Here is a 21,909-nt window from a genome sequence, read left to right on the forward strand (position 1 = left end):
CGCAAAGAATCTTGGGAACTTGGGTACTTGGTTGTCAACATTCCAAGCCACAGCTATCGTTACATAACAACTGACACACAAAGGTTCTTATATATCGCAAAAGATCTTGGAAGCAAACTTTTCACAGTTAGGACTCTATAAACGTGTCTGTAGACTTTTTTTGTATCCAATCTATGGACACTTTGCACTAGTAGTGATGTACCAAATTTCAGAAATGGATGGATGGATGGATGGAAGATGCGACGATGAGTTGAGTGAGATGAGTTGAGTGTATGAAGTGTCCAACATTCCACATTTATATTTTCAGTTAATTAAGTGCATCATCCGGGTATTTGAAGTGCACTTTTTCTTCTTAGAATTTTTAGTGTGAACACACTACTTACACTATTTATACTACAAAATGGCTTAGAATAGTGCATAGGTATGCCAAATGGGATGCACCTTAACTTCTTTTTTCTTTAAATGTTACACTTATTGTCTGTTTTGACCACTGCGAGGAATACCAGAAGCTAAACTTCAACCACTAGGCCCAGGTCATTGCTCTTTGAAAGCCAAGATTTAGCTAGACAAGACCTCTCAAGCCCACATAAGAAGTCTGATCCTGATTTTGACATACAGCGACATTTAAAAAGCACTTTCTGGGCAACAGAACATTAGTATATATGACCCTCCAATGGTCCACGTTGAGTTAGAAGGGACATGTGTGATGCGGAAAGCTGGGCTACGATAAAACTTACTGACCTCCAGTAAGACTATTAAGACGATGATGGAGTGTGTGTTCCTCTCTGTGCGTCTGATCATCTTGCAGGTTTTCTGGGATTGATGTCAGGTTTTGCGTTGTATCGATTCCCTATTGGCTTGGCACTGGTCACTGCCGCCCATCTTGTCATTGGCAGAAGGAGGCGGCTCTTCTTTCTTCTCCACATTGATTGGCTCACAGAAAATGCTTGTGGTTGTGGTCGAACTGCCCACAGTAGCACACAATTCATCCATTCCTTAGACAATAAAAGCAATGAAACTGCTAACTCATAGTAGTAATAAGGTTAAAAGAGATAGATCAAATGTATCAAACAGATGTGTGGTAATGCACTACAAACCTGATGTTTTGAGCTGTGGTGCAGTGGGTCATGCAGGTGCTCTTGGGAACATGAGTTCGAATCTGGCTTGCATGATGTTCTAATCCCATTTCTTCTCTTTCTAGTGCCTTTACAAACGACTGTGAAATTAAAGGCAAAAAGAGGCCATAAATATCAACCACATAGCCTCTATCAATCTATGATACACATTCAATTTTGAACATGATCAAGCCTAAGGCCAAATTCAAAATAAGCAGAATCAACACTAAAACATCAAACAAAGGACCAAAACGTCCCCCAATTTAATGTCATTTAGTGTTATTAATGAGGGGGGATTAGGGGGTCATGAGGTTACTTTAACAACATTTTGGACAGACTCTTAAAAGTAATAAAATCTCAGAGAAGTAACACCGTGTCCTAACTACACGCGATAAAAGGTATCTTTTCCATGTTTTAATCAAGTTTTGTCCTAACTAGCCAAGATGGTGACGCACGATGATTCTATTTTAGAAATGGTTTCTATTTTTCTGTGACTTCGCGGCTGGAACAACAACACAAAGTATGGCAATGATAATCTCAAGTAATGTTTATGTGGTTTACTTAATGTTAAAAGCGTATAATATGAGTTTGAATATCATTTTGTGTGTCTTTTATAGTCGTACTGAAAGCAACAATTGACAATTCACCTCAGATCTTCAAAATAAAAGGAAACAGAACATTTAAACTGTCAACTCATTGTGAACAGACAAGTGTATTCTATGATGAAAATTGTTTCAGTAACTCAGTTTGTATTTTTAATAATGTTAAAATGGTGTAATATTCATGAATTTGATTATGTACTTATCCATGTCATTGCGAGTGCCGGGAGCTGGCCGAGAGAGCCCGCCTACGCACTCTTCTGATTGGCTGTGATTTTTGATTGACTTTATCACATCTCAAAGTCGCGTCGTGTCTGGTGCGGACAGACAAATTGTTTGTTGCTGGAATCTTTTCGCATCGCGTCTGGTTAGGACACGGTGTAATCAGTCAAAGAATACTTCACACAAAAGTGAATATTAGGACAAACTAAATAAAATATTAGGATGAGTAAATGATAACTATACCTTTAAAGGTGAAGTGTGTAATTTTGGCATGTTTAGCAGCATTAAACATAATTTGTAAAATAATGGCTATTATCAAATAAGTTTAACTTTAAAAAAGTTTGGTTTTTTTGGAAGAAATTAATATGTTTATGCAGCAAGGATGCATTAACAGTGACAGTAAAGACATTTATAATGTTACAAAAGATTCTGTTTCAAATAAATGCTGTTCTTTTGAACTTTCTAATCATCAAAGAATCCTGAAAAATAAAATGTATCACAGTTTTCACAAAAATATGAACTGTTTTCAACATTGATAATAATCATAAATGTTTCTTGAGCAGCAAATCAGCATATTAGAATGATTTGTGAAGCATAAAAAAAACTTTTATTCACACTTGAATGATCAAGATTCAAGATCAGAGATGGGATTTTGCTTGTTGAATCCATAAAGGTAAGATAAGCTTAGGAACTTTTTATGGCAGATTTTTATGGCCGTGTAAACATGATCATGATCTTGAGCACTAGCCTCACCTTGAATCTGTGCTTGAGGTTTACGGTCTCTTAATGCATGTCACTTAAATCCACCATTGACCTCTACGGCCTCTGTCCAACATTTATGCGTCTCAAAAATTCCCCTCTCATCTCCCGGTCAATGGTGTTTTTTTGGAAGGAAAATTAAAAATGCAAATCTAATCTGGTCGGCTTGTAATGTGATCAGTATGACGGCCGATCAATGTGTACCGTCGTGCAAACGGGAGGCAGTGATGTATGTGAGAGAGGAGGGGTGAGGGGGGCTGACCGCTCTCGCTTTATCACTACACTCTGTGTGTGTGTGTGTGTGTGTGTGTGTGTGTGTGTGTGTGTGTGTGTGTGTGTGTGTGTGTGGGTGGTTCGGGTAAACCCTACATTATTAGAACAAAATGTCCCCACAAAGATGGCAATATTCGAAATTCTTGTCCTTGTGGGGACATTTTTTGTCTTTTTATGTTTTTTGAAAATGTAAAAAATGCAAAAAGTTTTCTGTGATAGGTAGGTTTAGTGTAAGGGTATAGAATATACAGTTTATACAGTTTAAAAATAATTATGTCTATGGAAAGTCCCCATAAAACATAAAAACCTGTGTGTGTGTGTGTGTGTGAGTGTGTGTGTGTGTTTTCCACGGGTCCTTCCACCAGAGATAATATCCTCTACGCGTTCTTATCTACCACCCACTAAAAAGTAATTCTCATCATGAAAAGTGATCTCTTATCACTGGTGGGTCAAACCAACACACCAGAGAAGATTTTCTTTCTCTTGTTAATTTGATGACTTCATTAATTACTTTTTAAAGAGGTTAATGACAATACATACACTCTGTTTAAAAAGTTTGGTGTTGGTAAGATTTTTTCATGCTTTTGAAAGTCTCTTCTGCTCAATAAGGCTGCAATTATTTTAATCAAAAATACTGTAAAAATAGTGTAATATTTTTACAATTTAAAAGATGATTTGATGCTCAAGAAACATTTCTGATTATTATCAATGTTGAAAATAGTTCATATTTCTGTGGAAACTGTGACTTATTTTTTGGGGTTTATTTATATAACGCGAGATGATAGAATCACCAGAATGAGTATAACGGAATAATTGGCTGCGGTTCAGTAAAAAATGAAAATGCTCTTGCATTCCGTCCTGTGTTTAGTATCACACTGTAGATTGAACCGAGAGTCAGTATCTTCTGAATTTACCGGGCTTTTCTTAATTCGTGATAATGAATCAATCAGATTCAACCGCCGGTAATTGAGAGACTCTGCTGATGACGCCGAGGGAGGGCAACTTACGTCACTTACGTTACACAACTAACGTCATTCTCAGAAATTTGACAAGTGATGGAAAAGCTTTCTTTTATAACTTGGATTAGATTAGTCTATAGTGTTTTATAACTGCAAGTAATTAGTTGCCCTCATTTAGATAAAAAAGTAAAACGTTTTGTGTGTGTGTGTGTGTGTGTGTGTGTGTGTGTGTTCCTAATAATTTCTATTATTCTTGTATAATTACTGACAGATTATCTCAAAGTAGTTCATTTGTTATAAAAAGTGTTCTGATAAAGTCAGTAAAACACAAACAGCTTCTCCACACCATACAGTTCAACAACATTAATTAAAAGTAATTGTTGTATAAAACACTGGCAATTAGGCTATGTTTGTGTAAAAATATATTGGGGGAAGATGAACTTATTTGAACTTATTTTTAGATGAATAGAAAGTTCAAAAGAACAGCATTTATTTGAAATACACTGCAAAAAAATGCTTTTGTTACTAAGTATTTTTATCTTGTTTTCAGTCCAAATATCTAAAAATTCTTAAATAAAGATGCATTTACTAGATGAGTAAAATGACATAAGATAGTATGTCTTGTTTTCTGGGGAAATATATCAAAATTAAGTGAGTTTTTGCTTAAAAAAAGCAAAATTATCTGCCAATGGGGTAAGAAAAATAATCTTAATTTAAACAGAAACAAGATTATTTTTCTTACCCCATTGGCAGATAATTTTGCTTGTTTTAAGCAAAAACTCACTTAATTTTTTTTCCCCCCAAGAAAACAAGACATAATATCTTATGGCATTTTACTACTTTAGCAAATACATCTTGATTTAAGATTTTTTATGTATATTTGGACTGGAAACAAGAAAAAAATACTAAGAAAAGCATTTTTTGCAGTGTATAATCTTTTGTAACATTATAAATATCTTTACTGTCACTTTTGATCAATTTCCTGCATCCTTGCTGAATAAAAGTATATATATAATTATATATATATATATATATATATATATATATATATATATATTTTTTTTTTTTTTTTTTTTTAAATCTTACTGACTCCAAAGATATGTTTAGTGTATGTACCAAACGTGAAACCCCCTTAACCTGTTAAAATCACTGTAATGCAAAGCAGAAACATAATACGATTTAAAAAATCAAAACAATTATCAATACATAAATAATCAAGTGGTGATTATGTAGATATATGGAATTTGGCACATTAATATAACTCATCAGCGATTAACTTAAATTTTACAGTGTGAACTATCTGTTTTAGAAATAAATTGTTGCTTTCATATTTCATAGAAAATTAATGAAACTTTGTGATTAACACCTCAATATTTTACACTCAACATGACTCATGTTCTGCCACTGAACTAGTAATCAAGCTTAAAGTAATCCTGTTTCATATTAGACCATCAGCAGTTTTCGCTGCCGTTGGCATCTGCTAAAGATCGCAAATGTGATTTAGCGCTAGTTTAACAGTCACGTTTTGTATACTCTGTTGCACATACATCTACAGACGAACCAACACTTAAAGCGGGGAGGTTAGAGGGGTTTGTGTTGACCGCCTGTCTGACCGCAGTGGTGGGTGGGAGATTTATTTAAGATCAAACAGCGAGCTCTGAAAGCCACACAGGCCACAAAAACGGCAGCCCGGTACATCTTCATTAACAAGAAACATTTCTATTGATTTCATTTTTCCAGCGTTTCAAGTTACACATAAGAAATATGTATGGTGGGGTTAAATGAGTTATCCTGACCCGATTTGTATCGAGCACACTCTTTATGATATTATCTATGGGATCGGTTAGTCAGTGGGTGTCAAAACTATTTGGCTGTAATGGGATAATGCACAGCTGCAGTCCTGATGGGCCGCAGAAGCAGGAGAGACGGCAATTCAATTGTATCCTGCGGGACAATGGCCCAACTGAAAGGAGGTGTAGGGATAAAAGCGGAGCGTCCGATAAAATGTAGTGGGAAAATCTGAAGAGCTTTAGTAGTTTAATGACAGCCGACTCTCTATTTTTATATTTCTGTTTTGTTTTTGTATTGTGAGATTCTTTATCATGACATTTTTTTCCCCAAATTCTCTGTATTAGGGAAAATTTAGGGGAAAATGTGTTCAAATGTCATGTAAAAATATACACTAAACATTTTTGAAAGAAGTCTCTCATACTCACCAAGGCTGCATTTACTTGATCAAAAATGCAGTAAAAACAGTAATATTGTGAAATATTTTTTAAAACAGCTGTTTTTTTTATGTGAATATATAGCAAAATGTAATTTATATCCAGTGATCAAAGCTGAATTTTCAGCATCATTACTCCAGTCTTCATGATCCTTTAGAAATCATTCTAATATGCTGATTTGCTGCTCAAGAAACATTTCTGATTATTATCAATGTTGAAAACAGTTGTGCTGCTTCGTATTTTTGTGGAAACTGCAACACTTTTTTATTTTTCAGGATTCTTTGATTAATAGGAAGTTCAAAAGAACAGCATTATTTTTTTAAATATAAATTTTTAGAACACTATAAATGTCTTTACTGTCACTTTTGATCAATTTAATGCATCCTTGCTGAATAAGTATTAAATTCTTTCAAAAACCTTACCCCAAACTTGTGAACAGTCCTAACACTTTTTTTCTTTTGGTTTTAGAGTGAAATATGGCAGAAATATGGTGTCACCTCAAATCTGGCTCTCATCTTGACCTGATCCGTCCAATTTCCTGTAAATTAAAGACAAAAAGCACATTAATAAAACATTTACAGCTACCCAGAATAGTAAAGTGAATTTATGAAGAATAGATCAAACAAATATTACACAAATAGTTGTGGCACTGAAAAGATGAGCACACGACACACATAAGCTGTGTCCCAATTAAGAGGCTGCTTCCTTCGAAGGCTGAATGCGTTATAGCGGCACAACGAAGGCTGTCTCAATTCAAGGGTTCTTCGAATGTGGGCCTACAAATGCGTCCTTCATTTCCAGGGCCACAAAGGAAAGAACATATGGATGCTTCGCAGCCTAGCCTATCACATGATTCATCGCGCTCCGGTGATGACTGGGTTTTTTTTTTTACGAAAATGCTGGATTACCCTTTTAAATGTAAGTACTGGGTTTTAACTTACTTGAATCTCTAACCATACAAATGTAAAATAAATAAATAAATAAAAGCAGTTCAAATGTCGTCTTATATCTTCCTAAGATGCGATTTTATAGAGTGCATTAGTTCCACCCCCTTTCAGCAGCGCTGGTTCCAGAAGTATTTTTCCATTTATTTTTCCCATAGGGATTTTAAAAAAAAGTCTTTGTTAAAGCGTTAGAAGCCATGGACCAAGTCAACCAGCTACCAGCTACATTACCAACTTTGATTTGAGATTTTGAAAGGTACAAGACTGGGAAAGAACTACAATCGATGGAGAAATTTAAAACGACACAATTACAAATGTTGATTATATATACAGACACAATATATTTTAAGTTCATTGCAAAATATGCATACATATACAAATATTTAAGTATTTTGAGAGCGTAGTAAGATCGACTCAATTACGTCATTCGCAGTGCTTCATAGGAGTGGGCGGCGCTGAAGAGCTCTTTTGGCACATTTTGCTCTTTTCGACTCTGGTGTAATTTTCTGCACAGTGTCATGGGTTATGTAGTTTTTCACCACGGATTGTGCTATTAAACACGATTATAAAAAAAAAAAAAAGCTGAAAAAACGCAGACTGACAGCTTCAAAAGAAGCAAATAGCATCGATTTACAACCTCGTAGCTCACAGTAGGTCTGTATATAAATGTTTTTAAGTTATTGTTAAAAATCAATTTCCTTATAGAGAAAAATGAATGGAAAATATACTTCCTGAAAAGGCGGAAACCCCCCCCAGTTTCTCTTGAAGCCAATACAGAAGTGACTTAAACTGCGATTCATCGACTGGCCGCTAGGGACAGACTCCAAAAGAGAGCAGAATCTCATTGAGTCCCATGTTAAAACGGCCAACTTTACAGCAGAAAAAAACATGTTTACAGCCTGGATCAAATTGTGGTTTTGGTCTATACAGCTAATATTGCCCTTCATGACAACTCTGAGGGGGGTGAATTTTTTTTATACCTCATCTGTTTAAATTATATTAAGCCTTAAAGTTCTGCATAATTAAGGGCGTGGTCACTTGAGTGACCACGAGTGAGCCGTCACTTTACCTCAGCTAATTCTAGCCGCTGAATTTGGCATCTCTGCTGTGTTTGTGCTTTGTTTCGGGATTATTTTATGCAATTGTAAAATAATAATATATACAATTATAATATGGCTTGCTGCGTTAATGGTCGAGACTCGAGACAGATGTGTGTCTGTGTAGATGTGCACGCATGCGGAAGATAAACAGCACACACGTTGTTGGATCGTGGCACTGGCTAAAAGTTTTGTTCCTGAGATTTACTACAGTGACAATGGCGGGAGGATATAAAACTGCTGCATTTAAAAAAAAATTATACTTTGGACGCGGGCTCATTTGTTTGTGAGATATATACGATCATATACAGTTTTACAACATAAACGCTGCTCAGGTTGCATAATTTCTTGAAGAACGATAATGGAGAGCAGATAATTCAGAAGAAATGAGATGCAAACAATGGATAATATATCAGTATTTCATGGATTTAAGCTTTTGTGAACAAAAAGTACTGTTTTTTGTTTTTCAATGGACACTCATGGACATTTTACCCAAGTGCCATGGATTGGATTCATCTCGCGATCGCTATTTCATTATAAAGGTATGAAGTCCCGTTTGATTTTTCATGTTGTTATTTGCACACCCGACGCAAATTACAATTACTGGTGCTGGAGCATCTATATTGTAAAAAAGATACTGTAGATTGACAGTAAACCTTTAGAACTTTCTAATGATATAACTTGTTATCTTTATCAATATTTTACATAGTATGTAAGATCATGTCGAGTTAGGCGGGCATGGTTTCAGTAATCAGGCACCTCGGTTCCAACCACGTCCCGTCTCTTTGCCCATTTTCAGTTATCTGGGAGTGACGTGGGTGCTGCTAAGATGGCAGCGGCCTCATTTTCACTTCAAAAATGCTCTTCAGAAATCTACGGGTGACGTCACGGACACTACGTCCATATTTTTTTACAGTCTATGTTCCTGAACCCAACTGTTGCACTCTGTAGATAGTTTATACTCTTTATTATGTACATAAATGGACCAAGGTGAACATATTTAGACAAGTTGTGAACCCTGTTTTGTTTTCAGACATTTCAATATGACTTTCAAAAAAGTCCAGTACAAGAGCAATCCTCTGTAGGCTCAACCTTTGCAATGGCCTTCTGAAGTCTGCACCCTTTGAATTAGGACAGTTATCCAAGTGTCCAGCTGTGCTTGTCAGCAACGGCACCACATATTAGTGAAACCGAACTGAGCCATTGCACTAGATAATGACATGGTTTTACTTAACCAAGCAATCAGAGTTAAACATTTCTAAGAATAGGTAGTCGTTTAGCAAATGTTTTCATTTATCCAAAGTGACTTACAGTACACTAATTACAGGGACGACCCTCCTGGAGCAATGCAACGTTTGCTGTCTTGCTCAAGGGCACAATGCTAATTGTTCACAGCTCATTCCTTGAAATGTTCAAACTAAAAATCTTCCAGTTAGTGACTCTGAGCTTTAACTAAGATGCCACCTACAGCATTGTTCAGGTCAAAAAAATCCACAAAATACTCAGTAAACTCGATTCAAGTTTGGTCTTCGGTCGCCTGACTGGCTTTCCTCACTCGTCCTTCTGCAGGCCTTCAGAGGGCATATTGATCAGCCTTTATATCCAATAGCTACTCTGCGATTACCGCAGTAAGAGTGTGCTGTAATTCATGTCATTATTTTTAGAGTGCCGCTGCTTTTCATTTATCAGCGGAATGTTTGTGGGAAGATGTTTGCCATCTTTCAGAGGTCTGCAAATGGAAAATTAATCTCGCTCTTGTAATTTAAACGACAGGGACAGACGCTGAAGGTCTCTTTGCATTACCATACCTCTTCTTCTCCTTCGTTCTCCTCATCTAGGTCATGCTATACACCACCTGAAACGAAAAACAACACGAGACTTCAGCGTTCCTTTACCGGACTAGGTCTGTCGCCAAACATGACATTAATTTTTACAAAGTTTTAGAGAAAGATACTCTAAAGCCTCTACAAAAGCTTGGAGCAATTTGTTGATTTTCTCAAGCAAATTAGTCTTTGTGATTTATGTTTTTTTATATATTGCATGCCGTATGAATGATGATATATATGCACTAAAATATAGGCCACTTTTTCAATTACACAACTGTTCAAAAGTTTGGGGTCTGTAAGATTAAAGCTGAAAGATTTTCAGTATCATTACTCCAGTCTTCAGTGTCACATGATCCTTCAGAGATCATTCTAATATGATGATTTGCTGCTCAAGAAACATTTATGATTATTATCAGTGTTGAAAACAGTTCATATTTTATTTCAAATTTTTTTGCTAAATAGAAAGTTCAAAAGAACAGCATTTATTTGAAAAATAAAAATTTTGTACACTACTTTTTTTGTCAACAACATTGTAAAGCTGGGTGCACACTGTATGGTTTTTTCTCTGTCCTTTATGATTGTTGCTTATCAGACTGTTTGATATGAGTCCAGTGAGATCTTGCATAAAAGCCAAGGCAGACTGCGCAACATCAACAGTTTTATGTCAGATTGCATGACATACATATTAGCTAAGACTTTGATCATGATTGACAGGCTATTTCACATCAGTCGTATCGATTGTGACATCCTCTTTGACGCACAAAACTGAAATGTTACCACACAAACCCAAGCAAGCCCTGCTGCTGATGTTGATAATGCTAGAAAGAAAAAAGACGCTGAATGAAAGAGTAAAGGTAACTTTCATTTTACAATCATATCTTAAAGGAAAGCTAATTAACATATTATTATATTATATTATATTAACATATTTATTATGATATTTATGTTGCATATCATACAGACCAATTGTTTTTTTAGCAGCTTTTGTTTTTTTATCAGAGCAGTGTTGATTTTATCTGTTTTCATATTTAAGTCATATTTAGAGATTACGATTACGATATATCGGTCATTATATCGGTATCGGACGATATATGTTCATTTTTAATGTTAACTTTATTGGCCCAATAAGAAAATTTGGCCGATATATTAAAGGGGACCTATTATGCAAAATTCACTTTTGCATGGTGTTTGGCTATAAATGTGTGTTGGCAGTGCGTGAACACAACCACCCTATTATGATAAAAATCCAACCACTCCTTTTTTTTTAATCCCCATAAATCATAAGCAGTGTCTCAGAACAAGCAGTTTCCAGATCCCTGGCAGTGTGACGTCACATTAGCCACAGGCCCCGCCCACGAATGTTGACAGACACTGCCGTTTTAACATAGAACCGCCCTGAGCGAGTTCACAGTGAGTTTACACAGTCCGCCATTACTGCACTGACGAGAACGTCTCCCAAGCGTTTTAGGTGTTCTGTAGCTGGATGAATTAATCCACATAGCTCTCTACATTTACTCCCAAAATCTGAGTCGCTGAAGACGAGGTGGATTAATTTTGTTTTTGAAGAAAATGCTCCCTCAACTCTACCGAAAATTCATTTATGTCTGCGCGAATCATTTCACACCGGACTGCTTTGTGAACGAATGTCAATACAAAGGGACAATACAAAACAGAGGTTGTGCTGAAAAGTTGTTACTCAAGGATAGATCAGTACTGTTCGTGATCCAGCTTACAGCCTCCAGAGTGATACTGGATATGGCAGTAATGAAGGTGAGAGCACTTTATTACAGTTCATCGGAGTTGATTTATGGATATAAAGTTTACCAGTTTATTAAGCACCACCCGAAAAGGCATAAGGTATTTATATATTTGTTAACTGTTAGTTGTAACGAGTGTTTCTGTGTACTTAACTATGTATGTTGATGATAATGCAAGGGAGAGAGAGAGATGGATAATATTTTAATGCACACTTGCACTGTTTTATTAAGCTCTTACAGTGATTTTCTAGACTGAAAACGGATGCTTCATCTTTTGTGTGAAGTACAATAAACATTATAAAGCTCATCTGTAAAGTTTTGGCCATCATTCGGACGGGGTCCGGTACAACAGGCTTGTATTAAGATAGTGGAAGAAGACAATATAAGTAATAACCGAATTTGAACTAAACTATACCTGTTCTATCGCCATGCAGCATATATTTGCAGTTTCTGACATTATAGTGCGTCCTGACTGACTCCTGACACTGGAGAATGAGCTCTTGAAGCTCCGCCCTCTTAGGCAGAGCGCAGCAGCTCATTTGCATTTAAAGGGCACACACTGAAACGGTGCGTTTTTGCTCAACCCCAAAAAGTGGCAATTTTAACATGCTATAAAAAGTTATCTGTGGGGTATTTTGAGCTAAAACTTCACATACACACTCTGGTGACATCAGAGACTTATTTTACGTCTTGTAAAATGGGGCATAATAGGTCCCCTGTAAAGCCGATAAATAATGGATTATTTCCTTCCGCTGAGACACTTCAGATGCACATTGTTCCTCATGATGGTTTTGAATTGCTTGAAATATGATTGAAATAAAGATATGATTCGAAGAAAAATACAGTGTAATATGTGCAGCACAAGTCTGTCACTAAGGCTACATAAAGATATAATGAGAACAATATAATTGTGTGCTTGGGACATAGCTTTTAATGGTGGACTTTTGTTTTCAAAATCAGGCTCTCAAAAAATATATACAAATTTGAATTTAGATTTATCAGCCAATATATCGTTTTTTTGGCTTTCAAATATAATGAATTATCAGTTATCGGTATCGGCCAAAATCTTTATATCGGTGCATCTCTAGTAATTTTGTTGTGTTTTTGTCATTTTTATTTATTTATTTTTTTATATATGTCTATGTAGTTTTTATTAAGTTTTAGTTTATTTTGTTTTTTAGTACACATTATCATCAAATCATACTGTGCTCCTGTTGGTTGTGTATTATACGGACGTCACAGTCACACTCACAAGCATTTAATCAGGTGTCGATGAACATGTCCATCTTTTAATGATGAAAAAATCATAGACAAAACTCCACCAAAAACCACTTTAAAAATGCTGAGATATTTGAGAAACTCCAAGGCACAAGATCAAGTGCAGACCCCAAAAGCAGTGGATGATGCTGTACAGCAGTCCTGTGAAAGATGAGATGACGGATTCTAACTCTGATGGATGGATACAGCAGTCATTGTATGCATCCATCTCTTCTGGCAGCGTGTCAAAGCCCACACACCGCTCTCTGTCCGTCCAAAACAATAAACCTTCACATCCAGCTTCATTGGGCCCGAGCTAAAATCAAAGCGGCCCTGACATGTCTTCTAAATCCAATCATAGGTCAATAGCTGGAATGATTGATTGGCTTCAAATCCAATTGCATCTTCCCAGGCTTGTGCTTTGGGCCCTATTAGAGATTGGCATTGGCAGGGCCTGTCTTGGGAGTCCCGGCATCGTGGGAAGTGTCTGTCTGCCAGCTCTCTTTAATTGCCTTATTATAGCAGCCAAGAGTTCTGGATTGGCCAGTGCTTATTAGCCTGATTGAGGCTGGTAACGGAGCAAGATCGAGCTGAGGTCTCGTTGAAGGAAATTATGCTGCTGTGCAATATAAAGCTGCAGCAGAAACAAACAAAGTCCAAAAAAATGTAAATGGTACAGTCCAGGGGGATTCAATTAAAGTTCCAAGAGGTCCGGTCTCTGAATTTTCTTCCCAGCGGAGGGCCGGACAATTGTACACTCCAAAAAATGCTGGGTTAAAAACAACACAAGTTGGGTTATTAGTATATATAGTATATATATATATATATATATAGTAATTTTTAAACAATAGTTGAGTTAAATAAAACTACTCAGGGGTGCGTTTCCCGAAAGCATCGTTGGTGAACCATGGTCGTAAGTCCCATTGAACTCTATTGGTAACGTCAGAACTTGCGATCTTAGTTCGCTTGGGGAAACGCACCCCAGCACGTTGGGCAAACATTTAACCCAACCGCTGGGTTTATCTATTTTTAACCCAACTTGGGTTGTTTTTAACCCAGAATAGTAACGGGGGTCTACTGTTGCTGTAGTGAGCTAAAAAAAAAACATGTAAATTGCACATAAGGCAGGTTTTGCATTAACTTCTAAATCTAATTATAAAATTATTACTCCAATTAAATTTTAAAATATAATAATTTACACAGCTACTGTCATAACTTGTTTTCATGACAAATTTATTTAAACATATATTAAATAATTAAGACATTACTAACAGGTAAAGTAAACATAATGAATATATAAGCTAATACAGTGCATATATTCCCCTCTAGAGTTCATTTCTCTAGTGAACTGACATGCTGTGGACACTGAATGACTTGCCTGAGGTGAATGTAATGCTACGTGAGATCTTATTCTCAAGCTGTTTTATTGATGTCTTTCTGCGGTTGAAACACTGGTTGAGAGAATACACGTAAACATATCTATGCACAGATCATCTGTTCTTCTTCTTCTGCGCTTTTTTCTGTTGTGGCAGTTATCAAACAGTGTTGCATTACCGTGTGCACTACCTTCTGGACTGGAGCGTGGATTGCCTGTGACTGACTGTATTCATCGTCTGACTGTATGCACCGAACCGTGACGTCCGTGTCGTACGGTTCAGGCCGAATACATGTATCGTTACACCCCTATTTATTATGAAATGCTTTTAATATACTGATTAATAATGCTAAATGTAAAAAACAACTTGTCACAAACCTGGTTTAGTTAACCGGTCGGAGTCATCTGTATGACAGATCAAAATAACTGTATTTGCCGCATTCTCGTTTTCTGCAGCGTTTTAGCAAAAGTATCTATTTTGCTGCTCAGCATTTCTGCTACTGTTGTTAAAATAACCACGTCATCTGCAGCTCTTAATGTGGTGATTAATGTCTTAAGCGGGAGAGAGTAGCAATGCACACGGAGTGGAAAGGGCTTGAATGAAGAGTGTTTGGCTCTAGATAAAAATATTAGAGGATGTAGCACCGAAAGGTCATAACCATATACGTCCCTGAGTGCTTGTGGTGTGAACAGCTCTGTTGTTTTGATGCACTGCTCACTTTAAACTGTAGAAACGGTAAAATGGTGCAATTATGTCCGGATGGAACCAAGCCGGTCCACCATTTGAATACCACTGGTATAGACCTTCTTTAATCATACGAGACTGATGTGGTTGTAAGGTTTAAAACGAGCCTGTTTGTTGAGTCACTTTGCTGAGGCCTGCAAAACCAGGGCAGCTTGTTCTGGTTCAATTTTTTTTTATCTTTACAAATGTAACAGATTATCAGTTGGACTTTTGAACTTTCCTGCAAGAACAGATTACGGAGAAAACCAAGGCAGAGGTTGTTAATGAACATCATGTAGACTGAAACACATCTGCTAATAATTGCCAATGATTGTTGGATGTTGTAAAGGTGTGGCATGCAAATTGATAAGACCTGCATATCACACCATAAACTTGCATATGTTGTTTTTAAAAACAACAGTTCGACTGTGAGACTTTTGATGCATAGCAAGATGTGCTTTGTTTACATTGCACGGGAATAAGAACCATATAACTTCATTTTCTTAATAACAACATTTTCTTAATAACAACAAGTGCTAATTAAGTCATTCTAAATGCATTGTGGAATTAAACACTACATTAGGGACTAACCAGGATGAAAAAGGTGCAAGTTGGGGTGTTAATGGTTAACACAGGCTGGTCCCATCACTGGATTCCTCAGCCAGTATTAGCAGCTGTAAAGATAAGCAGTGTTCAGAGTTTGGAGTCCAGAGGCTGTGGCTAACATTGAAGACGAGGATGATACCAGCAGGTGCTCAGTTACTTGCGTCGGAGCCCTAAAGAAGAGCAGAAGTTAAGAAAGGTCTCTGCCGTATGTCTGAGGGTAAGTATGGGCCTCAAACGAGGCTTTAATATGGGTAATTCATGAGGGAATCTAAGAAAATAGCATTGTATACATAAATACTTAAAATATAATGCATGCATTTATTATTATTTAAGTGGTAAATCATCTGAAATAAGCTTAAATGAAGCTTTTTTAGAAATAAATACAGATGTGCAAGTGTTTATCACTTTAAAACTTGTAATTTGACTGTGTAGCAGTATTATTATTGTAGTATTATTAATAATTAATAATTAAAAAGTATTACAATTAATATATATATTTAAATTGTTTACATTTTAGCAATTTTGTTGTGTTTATATATATATATATATATATATATATATATACATAAAACAATTTAAATCAAAGCATAAAATATAAAAATAAAAAATAATTCAAAATAATAATAAAAACTATAACAGTCTCTTAGCACTTTACTCTGTCTGGGAATGCTGTGAATCTGTTGATTTCAATGGAATTTGTGTTGCAAGGACGTCGAAGAAAACACAATCTGTTACCGTAAACACTCTGAGCATATGTGATGTTAGATCAGATCAGTTCTCACCTCGTCTGGGTCCTGGTCAAATTAGGCGGACGCAACAGTTGTCCAGCAGGAGAGCGCATCACGACAGAGGAAGTGCATGTGGAACGGCTGACAGCACATTAGTGCAGCTCTCAAAGCGTTAGACGGGGCACATGAGCCAAATCCAATAGAGTCTGAGCTTCGAGCAGACAGCCTAAAAGGTTTGTAGCAGCGCTGTGAAATGAACAGATCAACAGAAGCATTGTAATTACCGAGCAATTAACGAGCCGAGTCTCGGCAACATGATACAGTACACAAACAGAGAAAGGGGCATCAGAGTAGATAAAGGTGTAAAGACAGAATTACAGACAAGAGGACAAGAATTCAAGACTAGCGAAAGAAAATGCAGAGAGTAAATGAGACCTCTTCAACGTCTCAATAACTTTGTTCTATACAGCAATGAGATTAAATGGAGAGCAAATGGAGACCAAAAACTACCAGTTATGTTTATTCTGGGGGAATAAAAATAGTCATACAGTAAGAGTTTTGAGCTATAAAATTAAAATGGACATCAGCTCTGACCACTTGCTCTTGGAAGAACTTGATAAGAAAAGATGGAGTTCATAATGAGATCTGAGCATCACAATGTTGTTGAAACTCTGTAGACAAACAATATTTCATGCAAAAGAAAAACATTGGATGCAAAAGTCTCCATTTAATCGCATTAATGTCTACACCCTAAAAAATGCTGGGTTAAAAACAATTCAAGTTGGTTTGGAAATGGACAAACCCAGTGACTGGGTTGTTTTAACCCAGCGGTTGGGTTAAATGTTTGCCCAACCTGCTGGGTAGTTTATTTAACTCAACTATTGTTTAAAAATTACTGTATTGCTTGCTTAAAATGAACCCAAAGTATGTTGGAAATGAACATTTATTAATAAGTTTAATAAATAATAATTAAACAAAAACATTTATTATTAATAAATGTTCACCTTTTGATTATTATTGTTTCCTCTAGTAATTATGTGTCTGATTTTTATTTTCCAACATTTTGGGTTCATTTTGGGTTCATTTTAAGCCAGCCATATAGTCATTTAGTAGCTGAGTTAAATAAAACTACCCAGCATGTTAGGCAAACATTTAACCCAACCGCTGGGTCAAAACAACCCAACCCAACCCAACCGGTTTGTCCATTTTCAACCCAGCATTTTTTAGTGTAGGACCAGTGTTATTATTAACTAAAACTATTAACTATTGAAATAATTAGATTAATATTAGATGAAAAACGTAAACAGAAATTAGAAATGTTGCACTGGCAACTAACTGAAAAAAATTCAGGAATATGTTTAAAGTAATAAAAATAATTAAATAAACATTAAAAATGAAAACTAAAGGTGAATAGAAATATTTAAAAAAAGAAATAAATAAAAATGACAAAGCACATAACAAAATTACCAAAATTTAAATTAAAATCAAAACATAAAAATAGAAGCTCATCCAAAATATTACTATAATAGTATATAAATAATAATAAAGTAACGCTAAAGAATTTGCTTTCCTTTGGGCAGAATAAAGCATCCTTAAAAGGGAACGAGTTCTCAAACTAAAAGTTGGAAGTGCCAACAAAGTATGTCATGAGTTTTTCTGGGCTCTAGAGGTGTTATCTCTGTCTTAAGCGGGAGCAATCACTCCTCCGACACATTAATAATTAATCCCAGGGAGTAGTTAATTATTTATGTTAATTGCTGATTTAAGTTTCCTTCCCCAAACACAGAAACACAGGGGGTTGGGAGAACAACAGGAGTTAAGGTCAAACAATCAGGCGTCGAGAGGCAGACACTTTACTCAATCTGTTTAACCCCGCTTTGTTAGCTGCCATCGACTGTGTCACAAGGGACGACCGCCGCATACCGACACAGAGGCTTTAATGATGCACGTCGTGCTTCATCCCTATATATACGATTAATGTAATGTTTTCTTGTGTTGTTTTCAGAATGGCGGCGAGTGGCACTGTTGTCTTCAGAGGTCCAGCAGAACATCTGACCTCTTGCTCTCAGTAACAAGGATTCATCCTGTTGTGGAACACAAATCCAACAGGGAATCTCTGTTACTGGGGGTTAAGGTTCAGCGTTTCACTTGGTGGAGGTCAGAAGACATGGGAGACACCTTGAAATCAAGGCAAATGACATTGAAAAACATGCATTGTGTTAACATGCATTGACTTCCTATTAATTGACCTGTGTGATGAGAGCCCAAGGCTCTAATCAAGCTTTTGCATAAAATTAACAGTATAGAACATTTCCAATTAGGTTTTTGAGAGAATATGAGAAGAATACAAAGCTCTTGTCTATATTAGATATATTAAGGTGACAGGCAAAACCATTGTTTTTTTTTGTCATGCACTAGTCAATTTTGAGATTTTGGTCTATTTTGCGCTCCATAACCAGTCTCTTTTTGAGACAAGTGGGAAGAAAACACCCAAAATACACATTTAAGTTTGTATTTTATTACACTTTATCTATTTGCATCTTCAATTACAAACAATAAAAGGTTTGTTTTTTGGTTGAAGTGATAAAAAGAGACATTCAAAATCTCTAATATGTCAACAAAATTAAATTAATTTTGAACCTGGCTTTATGCAGTGTTCAGATTTCTGTTCTGGACAATTATGAAAAATTTAAGTTAATTAGATAATGTATAGTTTGCATATTAAACATAACATTTTAGAAAACTTGTAATACAAAACAGTTGTCTTAATGTACTGTGATTAATCACCTGAAGAAAAGTATGGTGATTAGGTACATTTTTACCCTATTCACCAGTGGTGCATTACCTTAAAGGAAATAAAAACAAGTCTTTAAAAAGGGAAAAAACATTTGGAAAGTGGATTTAGAAGACTTTCACAGTCTGTTTACCAGGTTCCAATGCACTGCCCTTTCAACTCCACATTTAAAACATCCCATTTGCCCCTTCCTTAGTTTCACCCCAATAGTTACTGGACAGGATCAGCCCAAGAGAGGTTGAGAGAGGGGGGACCACTGTTGTTTACCTGTCATGGCCTGCCTGGCCTCCGCTCTTCAATGCTTCTCCCCCGGGGTCTTCCCATCTCCTCTGTTGTTCCCAAGACAACAATCCCATTTCATTTGGTTCTTCTCAAACTAGCAGGGGTCTCGGGAGGCTCTCAATTAACTAGCTAGTCAACGCAATGCTGCGGAAAGAAACAGAAGCGGGATATCAAACAGACTGCAAACATTAAAGACTTCTCTCCCCAAAGGGTGATGGTGGGAAAGAAATATACAGATTAGTTTTATAAATTATATAAAGGTGCGGTGTTTTATTTCTGCACCATTAATGGAACTGCAATGACTCTTACCAAACAGGTTTCTCAAACACTCCCCCTTCTGCTTATTGGTCAGACAAACATGTAGCCCCGCCCACAACTCAAGGAGTAAATGTTTGGCATGAGACATTTAGTCCCTGCTGGTTGATGTAACATCATTTTAAGCAACATAAAAAACTCAAATGTTTAATTACATCAATTATTGTTTCGTGTATAGTGTATTTGTGCATAGTAATTAAATATGCAAATTCATTTACGATCCAAGACATTAATGCAAAGACAATGTTGTAATATCCAGTAGAAAACATTTTTCTCATTAAAAATGACATGAAATGTTTATTTTTTTAAATATTTTATTACAATGTAAAGTTTATGGTTTATTCCCGTGACATCATCATATCTCCATCAGGTTCTAGACTGCATAATGTTTCTGGAAATGGACTTATGGGTAATCTCTGATGTCACACTGACTCCCCCCTTCCTGCTTCAAATCAAGCCATAAATCACGGTGGCGACATTGTTGTCTTTAAACAGATTTCAAAGTGCATTCTAGTAAGAAAATGAAAGCATGACCTAGAAGCAAACAACAAATGATGGAGTGATACTCTACAAGTACAACTTTTCTGCTGCATGAAACAATCTTTGAAGATTGCAGAGTGTGTTTCATTCTCATTGGAAAGGAAAGTTAACTGATTTAAATAATTGAGTAATTAATTGATTTAGAAAAATAATGATGTACTTTTCAAGTTACTGAGCCCCTACATTTATTTCATCACATTTCAGGGTAAAAATATCTGAAAGTAAGATAATATGTTCTGGCTATTAATATCATGCCTGTATTATTGTGGCCATAGGTATAAATATCTAACTCTTACAGCACAATGATCAGACCCATAGTGTCATTTTACTTCTGTGAAGTAACTAAATATGTTTTTGCTTCTACAAATTATACAATATTGCAGTCAGTGTGTCGTTTTGACCTGTAGTTAATAATCCATATAAGCTTTATGCCGAACGTCACATTGCATCCGCCTGTCAGAGAAAGTGTTAAAGGAACACTCCACTTTTTTTGAAAATAGGCTCCAACTCCCCTAGAGTTAAACAGTTGAGTTTTACCGTTTTCGAATCCATTCAGCCGATCTCCGGGTCTGGCGGTACCACTTTTAGCATAGCTTAGCATAGTTCATTGAATCTGATTAGACCGTTAGCATCTCGCTCAAAAATGACCAAAGAGTTTCAATATTTTTCCTATTTAAAACTTGACTCTTCTGTAGTTACATCGTGTACTAAGACCGACGGAAAATGAAAAGTTGCGATTTTCTAGGCTGATATGGCTAGGAATTATACTCTCATTCCGGCATAATAATCAAGGAACTTTGCTTAGTACACGATGTAACTACAGAAGAGTCAAGTTTTAAATAGGAAAAATATCGAAACTCTTTGGTCATTTTTGAGCGAGATGCTAACGGTCTAATCAGATTCAATGAACTATGCTAAGCTATGCTAAAAGTGGTACCGCCAGACCCGGAGATCGGCTGAATGGATTCGAAAACGGTAAAACTCAACTGTTTAACTCTAGGGGAGTTGGAAAATGAGCCTATTTTCAAAAAAAAGTGGAGTGTTCCTTTAACTGTAGTAGAAACTGACGGCGATATATGGTTCTACATATATACTAGTTCTTTATGTTGTTGCATGGGTTTTCATTCGATTTAAATATCTAAATGTTAGTGAGAAGAAGAAAAATAAAACACTTTTAGAGATCAATCTGCATATATGCTCATCTTTGCTCGCTCATTTGAAGGTATCTTGAGTAAAATGGCTTTATATTTACCTTAACTAAGCACATACTAAAGACCTGAACCGGAAGTGATGCAGCCTGTTTTACAGAATACTGAAGTTTGTTGCCTATAACCTTATTAAGTCAACAGGAGTTCAAGAGCCAATGACGTCATAAAAATATACTAATTTATTGCAAAAACATTAAAAAGACACCAAAAACATACAATGATTTGAATTCCCATATTCTATGATGAACATGTTTTAAAGATATGTTTTGTCAGGTTTAAAGGCAAAACGATCTATCTCATATAC

General features: G+C 36.1%; 1 long non-coding RNA gene across 1 annotated transcript; it reads right to left on the bottom strand.

Annotated features, from left to right (window-relative positions):
* Positions 1 to 623: 623 nt before the first annotated feature.
* On the bottom strand, positions 624 to 21,616 carry LOC127521312 (uncharacterized). The gene is made up of 6 exons (XR_007932328.1): positions 16,521 to 21,616; positions 15,724 to 15,908; positions 10,002 to 10,048; positions 6,650 to 6,690; positions 1,098 to 1,216; positions 624 to 995 (listed from the first exon to the last, which is right to left on the bottom strand). It is a non-coding gene; the product is annotated as an uncharacterized LOC127521312 (long non-coding RNA).
* Positions 21,617 to 21,909: the final 293 nt, after the last annotated feature.

The sequence above is a fragment of the Ctenopharyngodon idella genome, chromosome 1, assembly GCF_019924925.1.
Source record: "Ctenopharyngodon idella isolate HZGC_01 chromosome 1, HZGC01, whole genome shotgun sequence".
In the NCBI taxonomy this organism is placed as follows: Eukaryota; Metazoa; Chordata; class Actinopteri; order Cypriniformes; family Xenocyprididae; genus Ctenopharyngodon; species Ctenopharyngodon idella.